Below are 24,972 nucleotides of genomic sequence, written 5' to 3'. Positions count from 1 at the left end.
TCCATTTATAATGAGCAGAACATTGAGCTGCGTCAGAAGTGCAGGGGATTTGCATTCACTAAATGAAACAGTGTCCCGCTTAAAGCAATAACAAATCATTTTCTCTGCTCGCCTGGCAGGTGATGAGATGTGAATGCTGCCTGCTGTGCATGGATTCACCCTAGACCCAAAAGGCACAGAGCTGTCATTTGGCTTTCCCCACACGTCTCCACGCTGTTTTTGTACAAGCCAGAGTTTTGATGACATCACAAACCATCTGAGCACCAGTGGTGGGTGCTGGATGTGTGACACTCCTCCCAGTGAAGTCTTTGAGGCAGGATTATGAAATCTGGATTTTAACCTGGTGACTACATTGTCTGGCCAGAGGGTTAAAGGGCCAGTCTGGTTGCTAAGTTGAAATCTAGGTTTCCTGACCCTATCTCAAAACAGTAAGGTAGGAAAAAAAAAAAAAAAAAACCTGAGGAATACCTCCAACATTGACCTTTGTACCCTCCCACCGTATGAATGCACACACAAAAGACGTGCACGCGCGTGCGCACACACACACACACACACACACACACACACACACACACGCGCACGGGAGAGAGAGAGAGAGAGAGAGAGAGAGAGAGAGAGAGAGAGAGAGAGAGAGAGAAGACAAAGAGATAGAGGATACCCACAGAGGGAAAGCCCCTTTGTCAGCAAAGGCTGAACTAAAGATCTGTGTCCATTGCAAGCCAAGAGTCCCTAGAGATTGTATGCAGTAGAAGCTAACAAAAGGTAGGTGTGGTCTCCCCTAGAGACCCAGACAGAGCATGGTCTTGCTAATTTGTACTTTGTTCTTTTAAGTCTTTAGCCTTCAAAACTATAGCATGAAGTTGTTTTAAGCTACATGGCTTGTGGTATTTTGTTATTGTAACCTCAGGATTTGGATGGGGCTTAAGCTCATGTTGGTCCATTTCAGTCAGTCAACAACAACCGTTTACTATTTTGGTGATCTTTACCCTAAGGCAACCATGGTGCTACAAAAGCTCTAGGAAAAAGAAAGAGCTTCCAGACATGGATTTACCACTTGTCATTTGTGTGTGTAAAAGAACAAAAGGGAAACAAAGGCAGAGAATACACACTCGAAGTGAGGGTGGGAAGTGGGCTCTCCAGTAGGAGAAGCAGAAGGAAAATGTGGTTATAACTGTAACCAAAACAGAACTGTGCGGGGAGTCTAGGAGGGAGAGGAGGGAGCAGAGGAGAGTCTAGGAAATAACAGTTAGCAAACATATATACAGTCTAGCTCAAACAACATTGCCTGCTTGCTTTATTGACACATAAAGTAATCAATCCAGCTGCTGCAGAATATACATTCTTGTTGTACTCTCATGGATCGTTTGCCAAGATAGACTACAGCCTTGGCTGTATGTTACATTTAAGTAACTATAATAATAATAATAATAACAATAATAATAATAATAATAACAATAATAATAAAATGAAGCATTGGTAGGGGGAAAAACAGTCTTTAGAGGGAAGTTCGTAATACTACAAGTGTATACTAACAAAGAAAATATCCACGAAAGAAAAAAAATGACCAAAGGAGCTATAGAAAGTTAAATATAAGAAATGTATATTAGGATATATAATCAATGGCACTGAAAGTCATAAAATACAGAAAACCAATGAATTCAAAGATTGTTCCTGGAGACCAATAAAAACATGCATCTCTAGCCAAGTGTAGTTTTCACTTTTCTTGTTGCTTTAACAAAATACCTACCAGAAGTGATGTAAGAAAGAGTGAGTTTGGGCTCAGTTTGGAGACCACGGTGGAAAGACAGGGTTCAGGTGTGTGAGGGATCTGGTCACATGGTCTACAGCCTAAAGCATTGTGATGCATGCTGGTACTCTACTCAGTTTCTCCTTTGGGTCCCACATCCCCACCGGTGGAACAGATATATCCAAATATGTGCCCTTGGTATTTCTAAATCAGTTCAAGTTGTTAGCATTAACCATCACACCAGCTTAACCAAGAAAGGAGAAAGAACAAAATACCACTGTCAGAGATGGGCGCCTACTCTAGATCCATGGGTCAAGAGGATAAGAGAAGTTGTTAGCAACTGGATGGCCATGGCCTTCATGACTAAGATGAACCAGATCAATTCTTGAGTGAAATAAACTAGTAAACTTACCCCAGGTAGAAATAGAAAACCTGAGAACCTTACAACTATTGCAGAAACTAAATTTGTCAGAAGACTACAGCACAGGGACCATATAATTTTACTGATAAGGCAACCAAATGCTTAGGGAAAAATAATATGAATTATCCATAACCTTTTCTAAGAAAGAGAAACAGAATCCTTGTGAACTCATCCTATGAATTCAGAATTACCCTGATAGTAAAGCCGGATAAATATTTATATACAAGAAAGGAAAATTGCATACCAAAGCCAATAAGAAATTATACACTAAGGAAATATTTTTTTTAGATATACATCACATTCAAATAAAAGCTCAATGACTTTACTTCATCCACAGGAGGACAACAATAGAAATAGCATATAATGCTAATTAATGGAGAAATACTCTCCAGGGTCATGATCATGTTATAAAACTCTCAAAAAAAACACAAAAACAACAACAACAAAAAAACGAACAATAGAGAAAACAACTTCACAGTGAACCCCTACAGAAGGCATCCAACAGCTTTCTGTTTGGGGGCAAAGGCCTAGACACCTTCCCTGAAGTTTGAGAACAAAGCAGGATGTTCCTTCCCATAACTGGAAGCCACAGCCAGAGAGTCTAACACAAATAGAAGTTAGAGAGATTGGGAAAGAAGTGAAACAACTTTATTTGTGGACATCATAATTCCCTCTGTAGAAAGTTCTGAAGGATCTACCAATACGCTCTTGGGCTAGTGAGGATAGCCAGGTCATGAAGAGCAGCTGGCCCGCAGCAGGGGCATCCGGGAGCCACCCGGGAGCCAGGGCTATCTATAAAAGAACCGCAGCGAACAAGGCTTTTTCAGAGACCTCGGCAAAGGTGGGCAACGTGGATCTTTCTTTTGCTACAGACGCCACAGAAAATCGAAATCAAGTTGTAGCTTCCCTCGCTTGCTTTTCCTCCCAGTTGCCTGTGACATCTGTGTTGGCCTTGAGGGAGATGAATTAGCTACAGAAGGCGATGTCCAGCAGAACAAGAGGATGCTCAATGGGAAACAAGAATCAAATTTGGTCATTTTTGCCAGCCATTGTCACTATCAAAAGAACCAATGGGGAAAATTTTTAGAAAAACTAGAAAGCCTAGTTAGGGCTTCCCATCTGGTGTGAAATTATAGTCAGAGTACTGTAGACATCAGCTTTCCCCAACAATTAATAATCATAGCAGAAGAAAAGCCTTTTGGACTCAGAAGTCACTTCACAGAGGGATGACTTGTCAGCTGCAACAGGGAGTGAATGGCTGTAGCTCTGCAGGCAAGAACTTTCCTAGCAGAGACAATGGGAACACGCTGATAGTATATTCCTAAGCCTTCTTAATAGAAACCTATGTTAAAATACACCACCCATTTTATTATGCTTTAAACGGCCATGTTTCATAGAGTCATAACTTGGCCCGTTAATTAAGACTACAAATGACTACTTTGGCAATTATAGTTAAGTAAAAACTTTTCAATGGAGCTAATTATTTTGCATTATCTGAAAGTTAAATGTAAGTGCTTTCTTCTTTTCTATTACACAGGTCCTTGAAGGTAATTTTGGTCTGCATTATAAGTCATTTGTCTAAACTAGGACAGCACTGTTCTTTGTCGTTTAAAGGACAATTCGTGGATGAAGCACAGAAGCCAAGAAATCAACTGGAGTTTTCAAAGGCTTTGTTCACATAACCAAACACACAGCAGAGCTCTGTGAAGTCCCACCAAGGACTTGGGAACAAGTTCTAATAATGTGCAATCAAATGCTTATTCTAGACATTGCTCAAATCCAGAGCAACACATTGCATAATCACACAAATACTGGTTTGTTACTGCAATTCAAAATGGATCGTGAGGAACAAGTTCTGTGACACATACCACTAATCCCAGCACACAGGAGCAGACAGAGGTAGGAGGCTCATAAGTTTGAGGCCAACCTGGACTACACAATGAGTTTGAGGCTAAGCTAAACTATATATTAAGACCCTACCTCTTAAATAAATAAATAAAAAATTTTACTGGCAGAATCCTTTCTTAGGGTTCATTCCCAATGGAAAAGGAAAAGAAGAAGAAACACAGAGAGAGGCAGGGGAAGGAGAAGGAAAGAGAGGAGGAGGAGGAGGAGGAGGAGGAGTTAGAGAAAAACCATCTCATAGAGAATCTCAAAATGAGAAAGTCTGTGTGGTCTCTTTAAATACAAGGAAATATTCTTGTCAGCTTTATCAGTGTAGGGCAGCAGGTATATCTGCTTTGCACCAGCACCCGTGAATGAATAAGAACTATTCCGTTTGGTTTCCTTTCATTTGCAGAACTGAGGATAGAATTCAGGGCTTTGCAATGTGAGGCGGGTGCTTTATCGTTGAGCTATTTCTATAAAATCCATTTTGGATATTGGTGAAACCTCTCTCTCTCTCTCTCCCCCCCCCCGTGAGTGCATGTGGTGTGTGTGTGTGTGTGTGTGTGTGTGTGTGTGTGTATTATAGTAGGGGTTCTTGTCTATGTGAGTTTAGTAACTCGCCAAAAGGCCAGGTGTTGTATGATGTAATCAAATCAGAAAGCACCTCATGTTGACAGCCCCTCCATCCTGAGCAACTGGGAGCCAACAGTTAAAGAAAAATGGTCATGGAGGGTTATTTACATTTTTCTATGCTATAGATAAAATATTCAAAACACTCTAGTGTTTTAAATGGATGTTTGAAAACTAGTGTGTTTCAAACAAGATCTCCAGTCAGCTGTTGGGATGGGGGAACCCTAAAATATGTGCACACATGTATGGACTCTAAATATAAATCCATTTAAATTCCTCATAAACAGATATACAAAAGGGATTAGTTCCAACTAGAACATATATGTTACTTTTATTTCAACACAAGAACATCATCATAAATCTTGGTTGAGACCCAGTTGTTGGGTTTTTTTTAATTCATTTGACTATTATGTTTGAATTTTTCTTAAGTACTGAATATAGATCCTTTAAAAATATTTTTCCAGGTCACTTCTCACAGTGTACTGTTCATAATGCATATATGATCCCTTTAGCATTTATCTCCTGTTTATTGCTAACGGGTCATCTGGATGATGTAGTGTGTATCTATTAAATGTCTAGAAACAAAGAATTCACTCACCTGGCTTTAGCTTTAGTGGGAGTTCTTTAAAATGTAATTTAGCATTCATTTCCTATACGGATAATAACTCATTTGCTGAACATATTTAACATTTGGCAGATAAGAGATCTTTATTCATTTTTGTTTTTGTTTATTTGCTTTTTGTTGTTTTGTTTTGTTAAGCTTTTTCTTAAAATGTATTGTGTGGAGGCAAGAGAGCCGCTTTTGAGAGCCAGTTCTACCTTTGTGTCATGTAGATCCTGGGGACGGAACTGATGTTCTCAGCCTTGGAGGCAAGGGCCTTCAGCCATGAGTGGCCTTGCCAGTCCAGATGTTTGTTCTTGTATGAATATTGACTCACAAATGCCCTTAATAATGCAATTGCTAATCTGGGAATAAGGGAGCATAGCTGGAAATCCAGCAGTAGGGAGGTTGAGACAGGAGGATGCCAACAGGTTTGAGCCTGACTTAGGCTACCTAGAGGATGCCATCTCAATAAACAAAAATAAGACAAAATGAGAGAGCACGCTTGCTGCAGCTCAGCAGGAAACATCATCATGGTGGGTGATCTTGGCTCCTATTAACCTGCTTTGAGCAAGTATAATCTGAATCGTGGCAGTAGACAAAGCGAGTGAGGACAGCTTCTAACATGAAAGGCACTCGATTCTTGGTGTGGTATCTCCAGTCTCCAGGCACGGACACAAAAGAACATGGGCCTTCTTCTGCTAGTCAGGGGCCAGGCAGGTCGGTCCCTATGCAGTGCACAATCTTTATGGCTACTCTAGTAATATACAAATTTGAAGTCAGAGTATAGTAGATATTTGTTTTATATGATTGACTACATGCCCTATTGGAGATGAATTATGACCAAGTTTCATTTTTATTCTACTTCTTTTATTAAGGATATCCTTATCTAATACAGAATTGCCATTTAAACACCAAGTGGTTGAGATACAACATCCTCTATTTCTGATGCCTTAAAGCATGTGCTTCTTACATTTTGTGAACTGGATAAAAATGGCCAATTTTTGAGGTTGTCAAATTATTAGTGCTCATTAAAAGGTAGAATGTTGATTTTCTAAAGTGTATTTAAGTTTTAAAGAGGTTAAAGAGGTGTGTATCCATGTATGTTCAGTGTGTGTGTGTGTGTGTGTGAGAGAGAGAGAGAGAGAGAGAGAGAGAGAGAGAGAGAGAGAGAGAGAGAAAATGTACATGCATGAGGAGGTCAGAGGTCAACTTCAGGTGGTGTTCCATCCACCTTGTTTTCTGAGACAACATCTCTCATTAGAACTAAAAGCTTGCCAAGTACACTACACTGGCTGGCCACTGAGCCCCAGGAATCCTCCCATCTCCCCCACCATGCTGTGATTCTAAGTACAGCATGCCTGGAGTCCTTACGTGGATTCCAGGGATTAAACTCAGGTCCTCACAGTCCTCGTACATGTGTGGCAAGCAGTAGGCTAAGTCATCTCCCCAGCTCGTATGTACGCCTTGTCAGTCTGGTATTAATACAGAAATGAACACTTGGTGATAGACATGCGCCATCTTGAAATGTTATTATTGCATAATCAGAGGCCTGGGACAGATTCCCTAGGCAACTAAAGCCTCTAGCTCCTCCTCCTTCACCTAGGGATGATAATGTGATTAAACCATCCCTAAAAACCACTCCTCACTCTTCTGGATGTCTAACGGACATTAAACCGTGTGTTCTTGCCCTCCCCACCCCACTAGAACAGGAAAGTTCTGTTTCCAAGGACTTGATGCTTAGCTTTAAATGATTAGAGTCCAGCCAAAATACAGAATAACATTTTTAATTGGATATTTTATTTATTTACACTTCAAATGTTATCCCCTTTCCCGGTTTCCCCTCTGTAAACCCTCTATCCCCTCCCACCCTAACCCTGCTTCTATGAGGGTTTCCCCCCACCCACCTACCCACTCCCATCTCACTGCCCTAGCATTCCTCTACACTGGGGCATCAAGCCTTCACAGGACCAAGGGCCTCCCCTCTCATTGATGCCTGACAAGGCCCCTTGAGCTCCTTGAGTCCTTCCCCTAACTCAGAATAAAATGTAAAGAAATGTTTTAGTTAGCAGAAGCAGATAAGAGGAGGTTCTCTGCTGGGAATAGGTTCTCTGAGGGTCATTAAAATGCCGTCCTTGTTCAACGGAGAGGGGTGTGTATGCATGTGTGTGTGTGTGTGTGTCCGTGTGTGCACGTGCATGTGTGCATACCCCAAATAGTGCCAGATGAAGAGATTGTATGTGCAAATACAAACAGGCTCGAAATTATGCTCCCAAACCACAGCCCCAAGATCTTTAATACAACAATGTTACTGATATCCTATTACTTTGAATGATGGCACAATTGGAGCATCATACCTAACAGTAAACTAAAATTTATCACTATGGAAATTAACACAAATCTTGTCCTTCTCCAGAAAAACACCCTACCACCACCACCACCACCAGTTGAACATTCTGGTTCTGTATGATAGTTAGTTATGAAAACGCACAGTGGTATAATTGAACACAAAACATAAAAAACATGTTAACACGTAGATTCATGAAGGGCTTCATGGATGCAGAACTGTCCAAGATTGAGGTCCTGGACATGTAACCATCAACATGTCTGCCTAGCTAGGGCTTTGAAGAAAAGTTAAGTTTCAGGCAATTAAAAAAAAATACTAGCTTTTATTATACCAAAATGGAATTGGCGTATTTTTCTTTGCTTTTGGAAGAAACTTTTACATTTATAATGTTTTCTTCAAAATGTCTCGTATAAACTAATGCTTTCTAAAATTGTTTTATCTTCCCTTTGATGCACTTTAGGTCTCTTTTTTTTCAAGAAAGAACTGTGAAGTTGCTGTTTAAAATGGAACATTTAAAAAATCATATCTCCCTACCATAGCTAGAATAATGACTAATGAACCAGAGTTCACAATATCCTTCTAAATTAAACTTCAGGCCTGGGTAAACATACTGTGTCGAACTCAGATGTTATTTATATTGTTGTTTTCATAGGAAGAGAAGCCACGTTTAACTGTAGACCCAGATATGAATGGAAAAGGTAAGTTTGTAAAGTGCAGGTTCTGGAAGCCAGAGCCACAGCGACTCTGCAAGTGAAAGGTCCAGATTCTTGTCTGACTGACCCAGCCCCTCCCACCTCATTCTCCACCAGTGCAGCCAACCTAAAGGAAAGTGAGAAGCCAGAGCCCAGCCACACAGGGCAGGTCAAGTAAGAAGGATAAAGATAGCACTGCCGGCTCCCAGAAACACCAGGTCTCAAAGTGAGCCAGAGGGCAGAGCACTGTTCTCGATTCCAACAGAAAACAGCCTCATCAACCTAGGCAGCTGGCCAGAGGTGGAACAGAAACAACAGTAAATGATGCCTTCCTGGTGGCTACAGATCACACAGCCACAGAGCACTATCAGCTGTGGTACTTACACACTTGGAAGTTTAATAAATGCATGTAACCATTATATTCCTAGAATGCTTTTCCAAAGTTTTGACCTGTGTATGCAAGGACTAGAAAGTATACATATAAAATATAAAGTTATTTTGCATATGTATTTTTTTTATGATGAGATGTCTGATTATTTACTAGAATTATTTAAAAGTGAGGAAAATGCAGTGTTTGTGCCTAGCCTTTTAAGCCAGGGCTCCTCAGTCGTGGCATCGTTGGCGTGTGGGGCTACAGGAGTCTTCACTGTGCAAGCTGTTCTATGCACTGGAGGATGACCAGCAGTACCCAGGGCTTCACACGTCACATGGCTGTGATGTCTCCTCCCTCAGTTGTAACAGTGTAGAAGACCTTCACTTAGGATGCCTTTCCAGAAAACTGTTTGAAGGATACATGCTAGCAATGACAGTCATTATTCTGCAAAATTTAGACAACAAAATCCAACAATCCCTGTCTCCTTCACAAAGCAATCTTCCTCCTCCTTCTCTTCTTCTTCTTCTCTTTCCCTCTTACCCTTTCTCTCCTTACTGCTACTAGAATACTAGCTAGATTCATTTCATTTGAACAGACTTGTTGGCAAAGTTACATTTCTGGCATTCTCCTGCAAAATTATAATGATTACAATTGAAATCATTAAACAAATGCCAACAAAATTCAACAGCTGGGAGTGTACGTCTTCCTAGGATTTTATGGAGGAAGTGTGAAGAATGTATACACACACACACACACACACACATATATATATATATATATATATATATATATATATATATATATACACACACACACACATATGTTTTGATAAAAGGGGCAACTAATGTTCTAAAGTTCTCCAGAATTACTTCTGTGTGTGTTCTGTGGTCTCCAGAAACACGGCCTCTTCTGTCTAGACACCCTTGGTTTCATCCGCTACACAAAGCAATAATTTAACAGCTTAAAAACTTGTTGAGAGCAGGACATGGTGATGCACCACTGTAATCCCTGCACTCATAAGGCAGAGGCAGGCTGATCTCTGAGTAGACCAGCCTGGTCTACAGAGTGAGTTCCAGAACAGCCGGGGAGATGCAGAAAAACTCTTTGTCTTGAAAAACTAAACACCAAAGAATCCTCCCCCAATAAAACAACAACAGAGGAAGAACTTGTTTGGCTCTTTCCTTTTTGTTATATGAAGAAAGTAGAATTTCACACAGTGACAATACGTAGGAGCCTTGATAGGAAGTAACTTTTACAAATTTTGCTTTTGTTTCATGTTTTTCCCCACAAATTTAGCTTTTGATTTTTTTTTTATCCAAGTCACTAGATATTAGTATTAATAAATTCTAGGAAGAAAACTGATTTTGTTTATGGATACTTCTAAGAATAAACACTGAAAATGTGGAGTCAGTGTCTTAGATTGGCATTTTTAAAATTTAAATTTAGTACAAGGCAAAATTCCAGAATTTCACAACTCTGAACTTGTGACCTCCAGGAATAAAGGTTTATTCCACACCACACCATGACTGACGTTCAGAGCCATCATGGCGGGGTTCCAAGATGACTCCCAAGAGAAAGGTTAGAGCATGTCAAATGATTTGCCTTGTTTTCAGAGAATATATATTGTGCTTTTACAATTGCTGGCCTTTGCCTCCCTCAGTTAAGATTCAGCACTTTGATGATGACTCATTGGTGAGAATACACATCATAGCCATAGAAACACAGCATGAATGTTCCTGCTTCCTGGAAACACTTCCATCCTGAGAATAAGAGACAATAATTTGCAAACAGCACTTGCAGCTCAATTCTCCATCAGGCCATGTTCTCGTGTACACCAGGGATGAATAAATAGAATGCCAATTCAGAAGATACTACATGCTTCTTTCTCAAAGAAGCAGTGTCACGTTTCAGACCAGAATGTATACCTGAGAAGCCAACAGCCATAGCAAACGTGTTAAGGCAAAAACTGGAGACCAGGACCAAACATCCTCAGTGTCTCTAAGTGTTTGTTTCACATGTAGAATTAGCCACACTCCATATAAGGACTGTACTCCTTTTAGCCTTCTATTGTGTTAGCACACATTGATTGTACAAAACATAGTGGCATTTTTATTCGTGCATGTAACATACTTTGGTCATGCTCATACCACAGTATCTTTGTAGCCTTTGTCAGATAATGTATGTGTTCATGTGTGTACACCGATGTGCATGTGGAGGCCAGAGGTCAACATTGAGAATGCTCATCAATCACTCTCCGTCTTGGTTCTTGAGACAGGATCTTCCACTGAATCTGGAACTCACTAATTCTGCTAGACTGGCTGCCTCCCCAGGGGGTCGGGGCTCTTCATGTCTCTGCCTCCCCATTTCTCCATACCTGGTTGGTTTGTTTTGTTTTTAAGAGGTGCTAGGCATCAAACTAGGTCCGCATGCTAGTACAGCAAGCAGTCTACTGACTGATCCATCTCTTCAGCACCAACATTAAAACTTTAAAAGCACAAAAATACATTTGTGAATGATCCAAAATCCCATCTCTGATTTATTATGTCACAGATTTTAATCTGTTCCTAGAAAGCTATTATAAAAATGAATGAATGAATGAATGAAACCACTCTCATTTACGCAGAGAGACAAATCTAAAGTTACTGTTTTGGCTTTATTTTTTTCATTCTCTTCCCAGGGTGACATACATGCTAATTATTCTAAGATACTCACCTATTTTGGTCGAAAAATAGTCCAGAATGGTCCCATTGAGAATGGCTAAGATCCAAAGCAATGACAATGCCACATGTCAAGGATGTGGCCCCATGAGAACCCTCACTTATCATGGCAATGCAAAAATGGTGCAGCCACTTTGCAAGACGATTTAGCCTTTCTCTACAAATTAGACGCTACTAGCAAGCCAAAGTACTTATTCCCATGAGTAGAAAACCTCAGACCACATGGGGAAAAAAACCAATAGCAGTTTTAATCATAATCACTCAGATGTTAATGTCACCAAGATGTCCTTCAGTGTGTACATACAACTGTGTTACACCCAAACCTTAGAATATTCAACAGAAAATAGAAGCGAACTGCCTAGCCATGGAAATACATAGACTAATTTTAAGTGCATATTGCTGAGCTTAAAACAAATGCTCATTTGAAAAGGCTGTAGACCATATGGCTCCAACTGCAGTATCGTCTGGGAAGGCAGTATGTGCAGGGAGGCAATAAAAACAAACGTGCTTGCCAGGGGCTGGGGAGGAACAGGGAAGTGAGTATGGAGACTTCAGAAGATTTTTAGGGCAGAGGAATTGTTACATATGATACTGTAATTGTGACCACATGCCACCACATACATTTGTTGCAACCCAAAGGATATATATCAAAAGAATGCTGGTAATACAAAACTCGGGGCTTCAGTGAACAATGTATCAGCTTCAGTCCATCCCTTGAGGCAAATGCAGCACATTAAATGTAATTCACTAATGTTAATGGGAGAAACTAGAGGGAGTGCTATGCTCTATGGGAATAGCTCCCTAGGCTCATAGATTTGAATGCTAAATTGTTAGGGAGTGGAGCTACTTAACAGGGATTAGATATAGCCTCATTGGAGTAGGTGTGGCCTTGTTGGAGGAAATGTGTCACTGGGGGTGGGCTTTGCTGTTTCAAATGCTCAAGCCAGACCAAGTATGTCAGTTTCCTGATAATCTGGATATCGAACTCTCAGCTACCTCTCCAGCAATATGTCCGCCTGTGTGTTGCCATGCTTCCCGACAGGGTGACATTGGACTAAAATTCTGAGCTGTAAGCCAGCACCGATGAAATGTTTTCCTTTATAAGAGTTGCTGTGGTCATAGTGACTCTTCACAGCAATAGAACGCCGACTAAGACAGGGCCCAGAGGAGTTAGAGAGCAGAGTTTTCTGCTCACCTGATTCCCGTAAACCTAAATTTGTTCTAAAAAGGTGACGAGTCCTCATTGATGAGTGAGTCAGAAAAAAACAACAACAAATGTTTGAAGTGGTTAAAAAAAAAAAAAAAAAACCTAACCAAATTTTTATTGTTAAGTATAAAATAAAGTAGTGAAAGTTTTAAAGATCTCTTAGAAGATTCTTTGTTGACATTCTATTCTGGCTTGAGTGATATTCTGCCTCATTAAAGAGACCTTAACAATCTGTCTCCCATACAAGAACAATTCAGATAGCACCCCTATCCCTCATTTTCCAGTTCTGGATCTACCTCTGCTACTACAGGTTGAAGAGTGCTACCACCCACTGACTCTTGTTGAGGGACTTTATGGATCTAGCCTTGGTTCAGTTGTGTCTTACTACATCTCAAGAGCCCAATTCCAGTGCTGTTTGGAATCCTCATTATGCCTTCAGAGCTTCATTCTTCAAGCATCTCTGTCTATCACGTGGTAGTGAGCCCCTTCCCTCTCACCTTCAACATGGAGTGCAAGCTAAGCAATGAAGGCAGATGTCACCCATCCATCACAGTGAAAATGCTGCCCAATCATACTTCACTGTGAGGAAGTGGGTGGCATGCCCATCCAAGCCTTGAAGAGTTCTCCTCCTTCTGCCCTTTGTGTTCTCTGTCCTCCACAAAGGACTTTATATTCTGCTGTTCACGTAACTTAGTGGGAGATGCTCGAACATCGGCAGTGACACGTTCCATCCTTGTTTGCGCTAGTTTCTGAACTGTGCACTTTCCTGCTGCGGTTTGAGATTTCAATCACAGACTCTGGATTCTTCCATGTGCTCAGCACTTGTAGGTGAATTTCACAACATCTCAGTTTTGCCCACATCAGTGGCTATCTTTCCTCCAGCTCCCCTTTCCCCTTAGCTCAGAAATAAGCATAACAGCACCCCAATTGCTTTGAATAAGATATACTAGACTCATCCTTATATTCATTTCTTTCACATGGACCATCTTCATCCACAAAATATCACACACACACACACACACCACACACACACACAAACTGTATTTGTTAATTACTTTTTATTAAGTAGATTTTATGTTCTTGCTTTATTTTTAAATTCTGTAAATGATTTTGGACACATTTTTTTTTTTCATAGCAAAAGTAGGACAGGCTCACAGTACAAACTCAAACATCTGGATATGACAGATAAATGATAGGTTTTCACCACGGTCCAAAGAGTCTGTTGCTTTCCTATTGAAGATTACAGCCCAGTAGGAGAGTAAGATAATTAGAACAACAAAACAAACAACAGGCAAATAAAAGTCTAAGTAAGGGACAGTCGTGATTGAAGATATACAACCTGCATATCATGCTATAACTTGTTTCTCACACACTATCATGGCCATCTTTTCTGGGACAAAACATGGGTCTAACACATGATCCCTTATTGCTAGATAATAGTCACAGCATGACTATACCACAAGTCATTTGGCCACTTTCCTCTTCCTTAACGTTTAAGTTGTCAAGTGTTTTCTACTTCAAACATTGTTAAGATTCATATATTTGTATCTTACCTTCACACAGTGAGGCAGTCCATCCTTTACTAACATATGCACTATCTTTTCAAGTCTTCTCATTTTGGGGCATATCACATCATCCAAAAGTCAGTTACTTGGGGAATCCAGGGTTTCCTTTGTAGATGAATGTTAGGAGTTATTTAAGAAAGTTTCACTTACCTGCAAGGTTCCACAATGTTTTCTTATATTTTAGTGAAATACTTTATTATTCCTTTTCTACTTTAGAGGTTTATTCCACATTGAGATATTTCCTTCTTCTGAAAAAATATTCAGTTGCACAGGTCAGTAATCCTAACTACTTGGGAGGTCGAGGCAGGAGGATTATTGGTTCAAGGCCTGCTTGAGGAACTTAGTAAGATTCTGTCTCAAAATAAAAAAGAAACAATAGATTGGGGCTATAACTTAGTTTCAAGTGTTTGATCCCCAGCACACACACCCCAAAATAGCTGGCCTCACTAGCCGAACTGTAAACTAAGCCATCCTATGTTAACTCCTCAGAGTGTCTTGTATCAATTTCTTAGAACACATTTGCTACTTTTTATACCAGTGTGTCCGAACAGAGGTGGTTTGATTGACATGGTCTCATTGAAGGTTGTAATTTGTAGCAAACCGATTCCTTTTTCCAGTTGCTTTTCTTTTGTAAGAGATTCCTAGTATCTGTTGTCTTGGTGCATAAAGTCTCTGTTGGTAGACAGGTAGGTTGTTTCCCACTTACATTTCCTATTACATTCCTTGAACATGGTTTTCCTCATTTAATGTGATTCTCTGGGACACAAAAGAGAGGAGCAAGGCTGGGGGTCTGGGGTGGAGTTTAGTCCCTCACAAGCTTGAGAACTGGAGTCCGAACTCCAATCCCCATGCCCAAAGCAGAGTTTGGTTGCACACACTAGTCATCCCAGCACAGAGCGAGAGGAGTCAGGAGGTCGCTGGGGCTCCCTGGTCAGGAAGCCTCACTTTGCATTATTCTCAAGTCAGTTACACACTCACACAAAGAGCAGCAGTTCTGCACATGGCTGTCTCCCTGATTTACTCTAAGCTTACCTAGCAGAGAGGAATGGGACTGGCTCCCCAACATGTGCTGTATCATAACACAATTCACATCCATCCTTCCCCAAATTAGCTGCTGTAACTATAGTGCCATTCACAAGATCTCAAACCTGCAAGTGTCAAGGATCTCTGATGTCAACACCTTGTACCCGGGGTAAGCTTATTCCCGACTAGCTTACAAATAAATGAGACCCAGATTATGGTTATTTCATTTGGCTGTTACAATTCCTGGGGGATCACCCCCAATCTACTCTTCTAACTGCAGGCCTGGCTACCTCCCCACTGGTGTACCCCAGATACTCGATGTCTCTCCTGGCCACAGGCTCATGATCCATCTCCCCTCGTGGCAGCTTCCTCCTCCTCCTCCTTCTTCCTCTTTCCTCCTGGTGTCTCCTCTTCCAACCAGGTTACTTCTTACCCACCCACCTCTAATCCTTCCAGTAATTGACTGTAGCCATTTTTATTTAACCAATAGTTTTAAATCAAGGAACAAGGTTTGCCAAACAAAAGCTTGTTAACAGAAGTCATTTGTAGGCCTAGACCTTCAGGTACAGAATTTAGCAGCACAATACATAGCAACAGACCAACCTAAACACGTGCTCCAAGGACTGAGTGTATTGATATTCAGAAGAACAAATGATTAAACTGACTAATCCTCTCCGTTTCTTTATCTAGCAGTAATTCCTGCTCACATTGCCAAACACCATTCCCTAAAGTCCTTCATGTAAAAGTCTTAGAAACTAGTCATGTTGGTGCATACCTATAATCCCAGTACTTGGGAGACAGAACAAGAGGACTTCAAGTTCCAGACCAGCCTAAGCTATCTGGCAAAGACCCTGTCTCAAAGAAACAAGGCTTAGAGAAAGAAATAGGGGCAAAAAAAGTCACTTTGTTTCTAACACCAAAGACAAAACATGACTTCTTCAAAGACCCTCTCCCTCAGACCCCCTGAAACAATGTGTAGCTGGGACCTTCAGCTGAGTTTGTGTCGCACATTTCTAGGGCAGATTTAACCTGCATGTGGCCTTCTCCGGGTACCTACCTTCCTCTTTCACAAAAGAGAAAAACAAAACAAAACAACAACAGCAACAAAAAACATGCTAACACCAACATTCTACAGCACAAGAATATAATTATCAAACTGGAACTGAGTTTACTTTGAAAACCATAAATTACTTTGAAATGAGCATTGCCTGTTGTCAAGGCCCATGGGAAAATCTGGAGGCTTTAATAATAACAATAGGCACATGAGCTTTTGTAAACTGTTTGAAGGCTATGGTAGTCACTTCTCAAGTAACTATAGAGAACACCAGGGTACCAATCGGAGTTTGAACCTAGCCTTCAGCTTTAATTCCTACGAATGAAGCCCTAAGAGTGGTGATATCTACTAATGATCATTTGTACATAGATTATTGCTATGGATCAAGAAGAAGCCCCACTTCTATTCCTAACTTCTTAAACATGGCATGAGTCTCATTAATCCGTCCTTTTTGTCATATTTAGTGTGTTGCAGTGAGTGCTATGTCCTTGAATTTCATAAAAATAGAAAAAAAATCCAACAATAAAATCAATATTATCAATTAGGTCATTAAATTTGACATAAGCATACTCACATATATTAAATTCATTATTCTTCCCAAGGAAGCTTATATATTGTCTGTCTTAGTCAGGGTTTCTATTCCTACACAAACATCATGACCAAGAAGCAAGTTGGGGAGGAAAGGGTTTATTCAGCTTACACTTTCCACATTGCTGTTCATCACCAAAGGATATCAGGAATGGAACTCAAGCAGGTCAGGGAGCAGGAGCTGATGCAGAGGCCATGGAGGGATGTTACTTTCTGGCTTGCTCAGCCTGCTCTCTTATAGAACCCAGAACTACCAGCCCAGAGATGGCACCACCCACAAGGGGCCCTCCTCCCTTGATTACTAATTGAGAAAATGCCTTACAGCTGGATCTCATGGAGGCCTTTCCTCACCTGAAGCTCCTTTCTGTGATAACTCCAGCTTGTGTCAAGTTGACACACAAAACCAGGCAGTACATTGTCCTCTGTTGAAACTTAGGTTGTGTTTGTTTGTTTTTACTTTTTGTCTACTTCGTCAACTGCTCACCAACACATCAGATCAACTCTAGCAAAAATGGTGACCTTCTTGAATGGAAACTGCCTGTTAGATTTTGCCAATTTGACACTAACTAGAGGCACCTAAAAGGAGGGAACCTCATTTGAGAAATTGCCTGCTTAGACCGGCCTGTAAACACATGGTGGAGCATTTTGATTACTGATTAACATGGGAGGTGGGAGGGCTCAGCCCGACCTGGACAGGTGGTCCTGGGTTATAGTTGAAGGTAAGTAAGCGGAGGGAGTCGTAAAGAGGCACAAGCAGGTAAGGAAAGTTGCTCTGGGTCTCTGCTTCAGTTCCTGCCTCAGCTTCCTAGGATGATGGCCTTGTAACCTGTAAGCCAAAGGAATCCCTTCTTCCCCCAGGCTGTTTTTGCCAGCGTTTGTTCATATTTGGCTTTGGACTTGAGGTGCGTATTTTACATACCAGAGCAGACCTGGCCTCCAGGTTCTCCCAGCATCCCTCAGTCCCTACCTGGCTTATCTTGCCCACCCTAGACCTTGAACTTTCTAGCTCAGGGGCTGGGCTGCCCTTCCTCCAGGGGCTCCTTTCTATATAATCCAGATATTTTTTCTTTCTCTCTCTCTTCCTTTCTCCTCCCCTCACTCCTCTCTCTCTCTCTCTCTCTCTCTCTCTCTCTCTCTCTCTCTCTCTCTCTCTCTTTCTCCACTTCCCTCTCCACACACAGCGCCTCCCCCCCCACTCTAGGAAGAAAAGCTAGAACAGTGATTTTATGTTGTTCTTTGGTGTGGTTTTGCCTTCCTATTTTCATCTCTCTTGTATTTTCTATGTTTTTTTTTTTTTTAAATACCCCGGGGGGGGGGGCGGCTGGAGAAATGGGTCAGTTGTTAAGAGCACTGACTGCTTTTCCAGAGGTCCTGAGTTCAATTCCCAGCAATCACATGGTGACTCACAACCATCTGTAATGGGATCTGATGCCCTCTTCTGGTGTGTCTGAAGAGAGCAACAGTGTACTCACATACATAAAATAAATAAATACAACAACAAAGACAACGACAATAAAACCAGTTCTGTTGTTGAATGAGATGCAAACAGCCAACCCCAGCTCTCCCCTGTGAGCTTCCCTATTTCAACCTACAGGGTTCTCCAGTCTCTGCATTTGGCTCCCAGGCGGTTGGCTTTTTTTTTTTTTTTTTCCTTTGATGTGGGTGCATTGCTACATAGCCCTTACTTTCTTAATTAACATCAGGTGAAGAACACTCAGGTCTTTAGCATCTCAGCTCCTTGGCACAGGGAGACACACTCGGGACTCACTTGAAAAGGGAAGGAAAGAGAAAACACTTCTTGAAGCGTCCCTTTGTTTTCATAGACCATGGCACTGACATCAAGCTCGATTGCTTTCTACTCTCCCGGTTTTGGAAGACCCTCTCCTGAGTTAAATGTGTTGACATGTTACCACCCTAAATGCAGTGGACTGGTTTGCCTGTCTGTCTGTATAGGCATTTGATAAACCCATTATTTTCATTTCTGCAGGTTTCTTTGTGTCAGACCAAAATGTATTTTTCACCCAAAAAAAGACAATTTCTGGCAGGAGCCTTTAATCTCAGGTGCAGTGTTTATAGTTGTCCCTACATAAAATGAACCCAGCCACCTCCCATCGTCATGAGGAATCATGCTACTTGATGACAATTTTAGCTGCAGTGTCTACTGAGTTGATCTGACCTGGCTTATCTGTTACTGCTTCAGGTCTCCGGAAACCTCATTTATTTCTTCCATATGATTCTGGTTTTGCTTGGGTTCTGTTTTAATCAAAACTTAAATGTCATATCACCTTCTGAAGTCCTTTGGGGGGAGGATGTCCTGTGTTGCTGGGAGGTCATTTTTGAGTCTTCAAAGATTTATTAGAATACACTCTCTTCCATATTTAATCAGATGGCTAGGTACCGATCAAATCAGTGTTGGGAAGCACCGGAAATACTTGTCTTGTGTCATGCTCAACAGGAACCAAACAACTGGACACCCATCGTGTGTCAGGTTCCCACTGTCCTGGCACTGCCTCATCCTCCTGTCATTTAATCTTCCTGTCAGGTCTTTGAAATAGATATTATAATCCACAACCCACAACAGGCAAATCAGAGACTCAAGTTGTCTATAGCCCACTGAGACTCAAAGCTGGGACTCCCTTCACTTGACTCTGCAGTTGGTGCTGTTGAGAGATTGAAGAATTATACTTTCTGATTTCTTACTCTGGTGAAAGTGCCAAGTGTGTGTAAAATAACATTTTGGTTTTAGTGTGATAGTAGATATGATGCTGACCACTAGCATAGAGTGAAGAGTGATGGACGTTGAAGAGACAATCTTCACCTAAACTTTAAGCAACAATTTCTTGCCTCTCTCCCACCCTGTGTGTGTAGCTTCTTTGTCCCCTACAGAAGGCACACATGAACACAAGCTGCTGGACTCAGCACTTCCTTCCTTATGCACTTCCTGCACTTGCTTTGATCTATTTCCTTGTGGAAAAAAAGCTCTGAGCCCATGTTTGCATATTGGAGTTATGAGAGCATGGGGAGGATTATGCAGATGCTGTGTGAATACACACTCCTGGACTTACTAAATTACAGACTTCTAGGGGACAAATTTGTGTATCCCATGAATAACTATAATACCATCACCAGTAGCAATATATTTTTAACAAATATATATATATATATATATATTTGTTATATATATATAAAGTATAAGAGGCACTAATTTTGCTTGTTTCCCTTAGATACTTCTCTTGTGTTAAGCATTAAAACTGGACCTACTTCTCAAATGCCTCTCAGGAAGTTGGAACTGTGGTAAGTGGTTCTGTGTCACACAAGGAAGTCTGAAGGCAGCCGAGGTGGTGAGTGAGTAGCCAGGTGAATGATCCGATGCTCTAACCTCCATCTCAGTCACCGAATAGTCACTGCTTATCTTTTGGCTCTGAAGGCCTTCTTCCATAGGAATTTAATAAAGGAGGCTGACTTCTCTGAGGGTGCGACTGACCTCTAGCACAGGGCTGGGGACAAAGTCACCACCGCCCAGTCCATATTTGTCCAGGAAAGAGTGACAGACTGTAAATCATAATAATTTAAAGTGTTCAGCATTGAGCATGTGTTTAATAAATATTTGGTAAATTACATTGAATATGATGCTCAAAGGGCGAATCATGCCACACATTCCAAAACTAAGCAGGCATTATATTTGAATTAGCAGCTGTTTGGGATTATCTGTGTGACTCCCCAGTCGGGATACTAAATGGAGATCTTACAGCATCAGCAAACTCCTCTGTCTGAGAAGTGGCTCATTTCCAACAGGCTGGCTTACTATGCTCCAACTATGCCAAACTTCATGAAAAAGCTAATGCTCACTGTGGTGCTAGACACAATCTGATCCTGTTTATACATCAGTCACCTTGCCTCTTTTCATAGCAGTGGGTGTTTGCTGATTCCCTTTTCCTTCCTTATCCTCCCTCTCTCCTCCTTAACTTGGAGTGTTCTCTCAACCTGAGCACCCAAAGGCTGGTATCTCAATAATACTGAAAGGTCTAGAAAGTTCAAGGACTGTGAACAGACAGGCAGCTCTGGAGGAGACACACATGACTTCATGTTTGCAATATACGATGTATTTTCATAGCTTATCTGCTCCCTGAACTGTGCTGGGCTCAACTCAATGGAACTACAAGCTCCAGATCTCTATTCAGTTGTTAGCTATGGTTTCCAGAGCCAAAATGGCTTGGCTTGACCCCGATAAACATGACATGACACTGACATACTCCAGATTAGAAACATGTATGCTACACACACACACACACACACACACACACACACACACACAGAGCTGCACAAATGAATTTTAAATAAACAGCAAATTATTGAGCACCCCAAACAAAAAGCTCACTTATTGTCTGTTATGACTGACATGTTTCCTTTAACAGGAGTCTCTGGCTGGGAGTCATTGTCAAGGTACACAACATGAAACTGGTCATTTGGGAAGAAAGGGATGAAACTGAGTTAAAGCAGGCACTGTCTGGTGGGGGTTGGGCATGGCGGCTCCAGCACAGACAGCAGCACTTAGGTAAGGGAGATAGCAGTTTAAATAAGGACGCGGTGGTGGTGTCAGCTTCTTATCAGGGCTGCACGGAGCCGGTTGCGGTAAATTGAAGCTGTTAAATGTTAATGAACTATCACTACATAGGTAACCAGGAGACTAAAAAGGCTCAAAAAGTTCAAAGTCTACTGCAAGGCCAATTTATTCCACAACAGGGAACATTTTTATTACAAACATAAGGAAATTTGTTTTAAAATTTAATTTTTTAAAGTCTATTTTATTGATAGAAGTGCTTTCCTTTATCAATGAGTCAATTTTCTTCACTCTGAGCAGAATTTTACAAATCCCTGAGTTGAGCCACAACAAAGGCCATTTGATATGATCTTTTGTATTTGAACTATCTCTTGCTTGAAATTAAATTCACTCCTAAAATAGCAAGTATATCATGCCCTAAACACTTCCCATTAGTGACAGCAAGCTGCAGAAATTAGTAGCACACCCTGGTACTAATCTTACACTAAGTTAAAAACAAAACAAAACAAACAAACAAACAAAAAAACCTATGGATGGTTTAAACCCAGATTCACCACTCAGCAAGGCAGCCCATGGGTATTGGTAAATACTACTGGCAGGCAAAAATAAACTCTAGCAAGAGCAAAGACATTGTCCCACACAGACTAAACCGAAGCCTTATGCAGACGTTGCCTTTGGGTGTTATTTCCTGCAAGGCTGTGGCACGCGTAACTCACTGGCATTGGCATGCCTATTCTATAGAACAAACGGGACAAATGAGTTCTCTTCAAATGCTAAGTTTATCGAAACGGAGTCTTCAGAGAAGATGAAACCTATGCGTGATATAAATTACTTTATCAGTTGTCATGATTGACAGGTCCATTTGGTTGGGTTTAGAGGGCAGGGAACAGAAGTGGAGCCTGACTCACAGGGCACGGGGCTCAAGTTCGGGATCGTTTTAGATCTACGAATGTCCAGAAGTTTTATCCTTTGTCACATTCTGGCCTCCGCTCCACCTGGGTAGAGTTTTCACGTTTGTAACAACCACTCTTGTCTCTGAGCCCCAGTGTGGTTGCTTTTAAAATACAATTCTATTTCCTCAGTAAAGCCTCTTCTGAAAGGCTAAATTTAGCACTGCCAATCAGAGGAACAGGTGGTCTGTGATACTCCCAAATAGGTCCTCTCCCATCATGCTTTCCTAACAGAGCCAATCACGGAGCCGGGCTCTAAGGATGTTGGGCTGTCAGCAGATCTGGGGAATATAAGGGCCGGCCAGCCCCTGGCTCTGGAGCAGTCGCGCATTCCCACCTCGCCTCGGGTGTAGGGATTGCATAGGAAACAAAACCACACAGTCAAGACTGTGTGGTTTTGTTTGGAGGGTTAGAGGCTCACCGATTCATGTCGGAGATGGTTGGAAAAACCAACTCCACGTAGGACGTCGTTTCAGAAGCAACTTGGGCTTGGTCCCACCCTTTTTGGGCACTCCTGAGAAATCAGGTGAGTGAGAACCAGCTTGTTTGACTCCCGGGGCTCTTTCTGATTGGTTAGTATTGGATGATTTGAGCAATAAATGCCTTCTGTTAAAGGTTTCATCTTGCTGACCTACAGTGTGAATCTGCGTTTTAAATTTGGTTTTGAAATGTACATTTCCCAGAAAGAGAGAGAGAGAGAGAGAGAGAGAGAGAGAGAGAGAGAGAGAGAGAGAGAATGAGAATGAATATCAAGTGTTTATGTCCACAGCCATAGTCAACCATTCTGATTTTTAAAATGTACGGGATGTCCTAGAACCAGGGGTCTGAAATGGGGGCATGAATGTTTGCTTCCTTAGTAAACTTGTCTGCTGAGAATGTACAAGGTTATGTGACTCGTTGATAAAGCAAGGCAGACCAAGAATAGCTCAGAGAAAACCCATGTGGCATCAGCTACACCCGATGACTTTTTAAGGGAATCAACTGCTGAGCTATCTGTTGGGGACAGCGGCAGAACACTTGTCTGCTGTCCGTCAAGCTGGACGGTTTATTTTGGGAGTGTGACATTTCAGATGCATGCCTTCAGCCTTAGGCCTCTGAGAAACAAGTGCTCACAGAAACAAATTTTGTCTTCCTAGATAATAAGAATATCAAACCCAGCTAGGCCACTTAATTCTCAACATTTTATAAGTTTTCAATGAAGCTATAGAATTGCTTTCTAGAAGATTCTAGATCTCATTATGCGTTTTAATTTAACCCACAATCCAATTATATGATGTGAGATAATGTTAATACTAAAAAGGGCAGGAAATAAAAGATTCTTAATTTCTAAATACACTTTGATTCCCTATCTTCCTGGGATTAGATTACAAATTGTAAATGCCCGTTATTAGATAAATACTTAATTATACATGGTTTATCTAAGGAGATAGCAAATTTATTTTGAAGATACACTGGCTTACAGACAGGAAAAATTAGACATAAAATGTGTTCATCTGAAAGATAATGTGCTAGAAGCAAGAGTTTCTGAGAAATGTTTCCTGAAAACTTTTGGATGACATCTGGATTTTTATGGGGTATGAATTTTGTCTAAAAAAAATGAGTTACAGGACTAAGAAGAATATTGCGCTGTAACATTTAGTGAACAAAGAATTCTGTGAAAGATAAAAATGAGGCAATTGACAATTCAGAGCCTGCCCTTTAATGTCAGAACCCTGGTTTGTTTCAAGGTGAATACTTAGTTATTTATGCATAAGAATTTTCTCACATAGTTTCCAAAAATGGTACATGAAATACTTTCTTCCACTTACAAAGGGAATTAGCTGCAGATTTCACTTTTTTTTTTTTTTGGTTATTGTTGAATATTTCACATAAAGCACAGGTGTTTTAATTCCCATGAACAATTCCCACAGCTTTCCGTGATTTAGTCCACACACTGCTCCATCCATGTGAAGAACTCAAGGTAGCGTTTTTCTTTCAGACCTGTAATAAATTTCAGCCCATTACATATTCTTCGTGAATATTACTTCAGCAGCATTAATTGTGCCATTGCGTACAATGCACAGGAATGTTAGGATGTGGAAAGTCCCTTATGCCATCAGAAAGAGGGAAAAAAGCTTGAGGATGACAAAACACTTGCCTACACTTTTCAAGTAGGCGAACCGCTTGCAAAGCACAGGTTTTTCATTTGGGCAGTGATTTTTAGGTGAGGGGGACAGAGCCTTGAGCAAGGTCACCTTATGAACCGTTGGCACTGTGTGTGAGAGCTGCTGGAAAGGGAACTGTTGTTTATGTCACCGTCTCTTCCATGCTGTGTTGAAATAAAGGTTCATTTGTCACATTGCATCTCTGAAATCCCTTGGCTGCTCCTATGTTGTAGCTTGGTTTTCCCTTTCACTCTGGCCCAACCTGAATATCCGTTGTTGGTATGATTGAATATTCCCACTTTGACCACTAGGAGGCATTCCTTGCTCTGCTTGGCCAACTCCCCCTCCCCNCCCCCCACCCCCACCCCACCCCAACCCCTCGCCCATTTCCCTTAAATTAACTCAAAGGTCAACTGCATGAGCACCAGGAGAAGGCTTCCTATGTGGCTCTAGGGCTGCATACTG

The 24,972-nt window shown here is 41.2% G+C and overlaps 1 protein-coding gene across 3 annotated transcripts in view; it reads left to right on the top strand.

Annotated features, from left to right (window-relative positions):
- Nucleotides 1–22,680: 22,680 nt before the first annotated feature.
- The window catches only part of Ttn (titin), a 273,795-nt gene continuing 271,503 nt past the window's right edge, over nt 22,681–24,972 (top strand). For all 3 annotated transcript variants that reach the window (XM_029536006.1, XM_029536008.1, XM_029536007.1), the window contains exon 1: nt 22,681–22,889. The gene's annotated coding sequence lies outside the window, so the exon portion shown is untranslated. The remainder of the gene's footprint in view (nt 22,890–24,972) is intronic.

The sequence above is a fragment of the Mus pahari genome, chromosome 3, assembly GCF_900095145.1.
Source record: "Mus pahari chromosome 3, PAHARI_EIJ_v1.1, whole genome shotgun sequence".
In the NCBI taxonomy this organism is placed as follows: Eukaryota; Metazoa; Chordata; class Mammalia; order Rodentia; family Muridae; genus Mus; species Mus pahari.
Note: the sequence above shows the minus strand (reverse complement) of the source record. Positions and strands in the feature narration are given on the sequence as shown.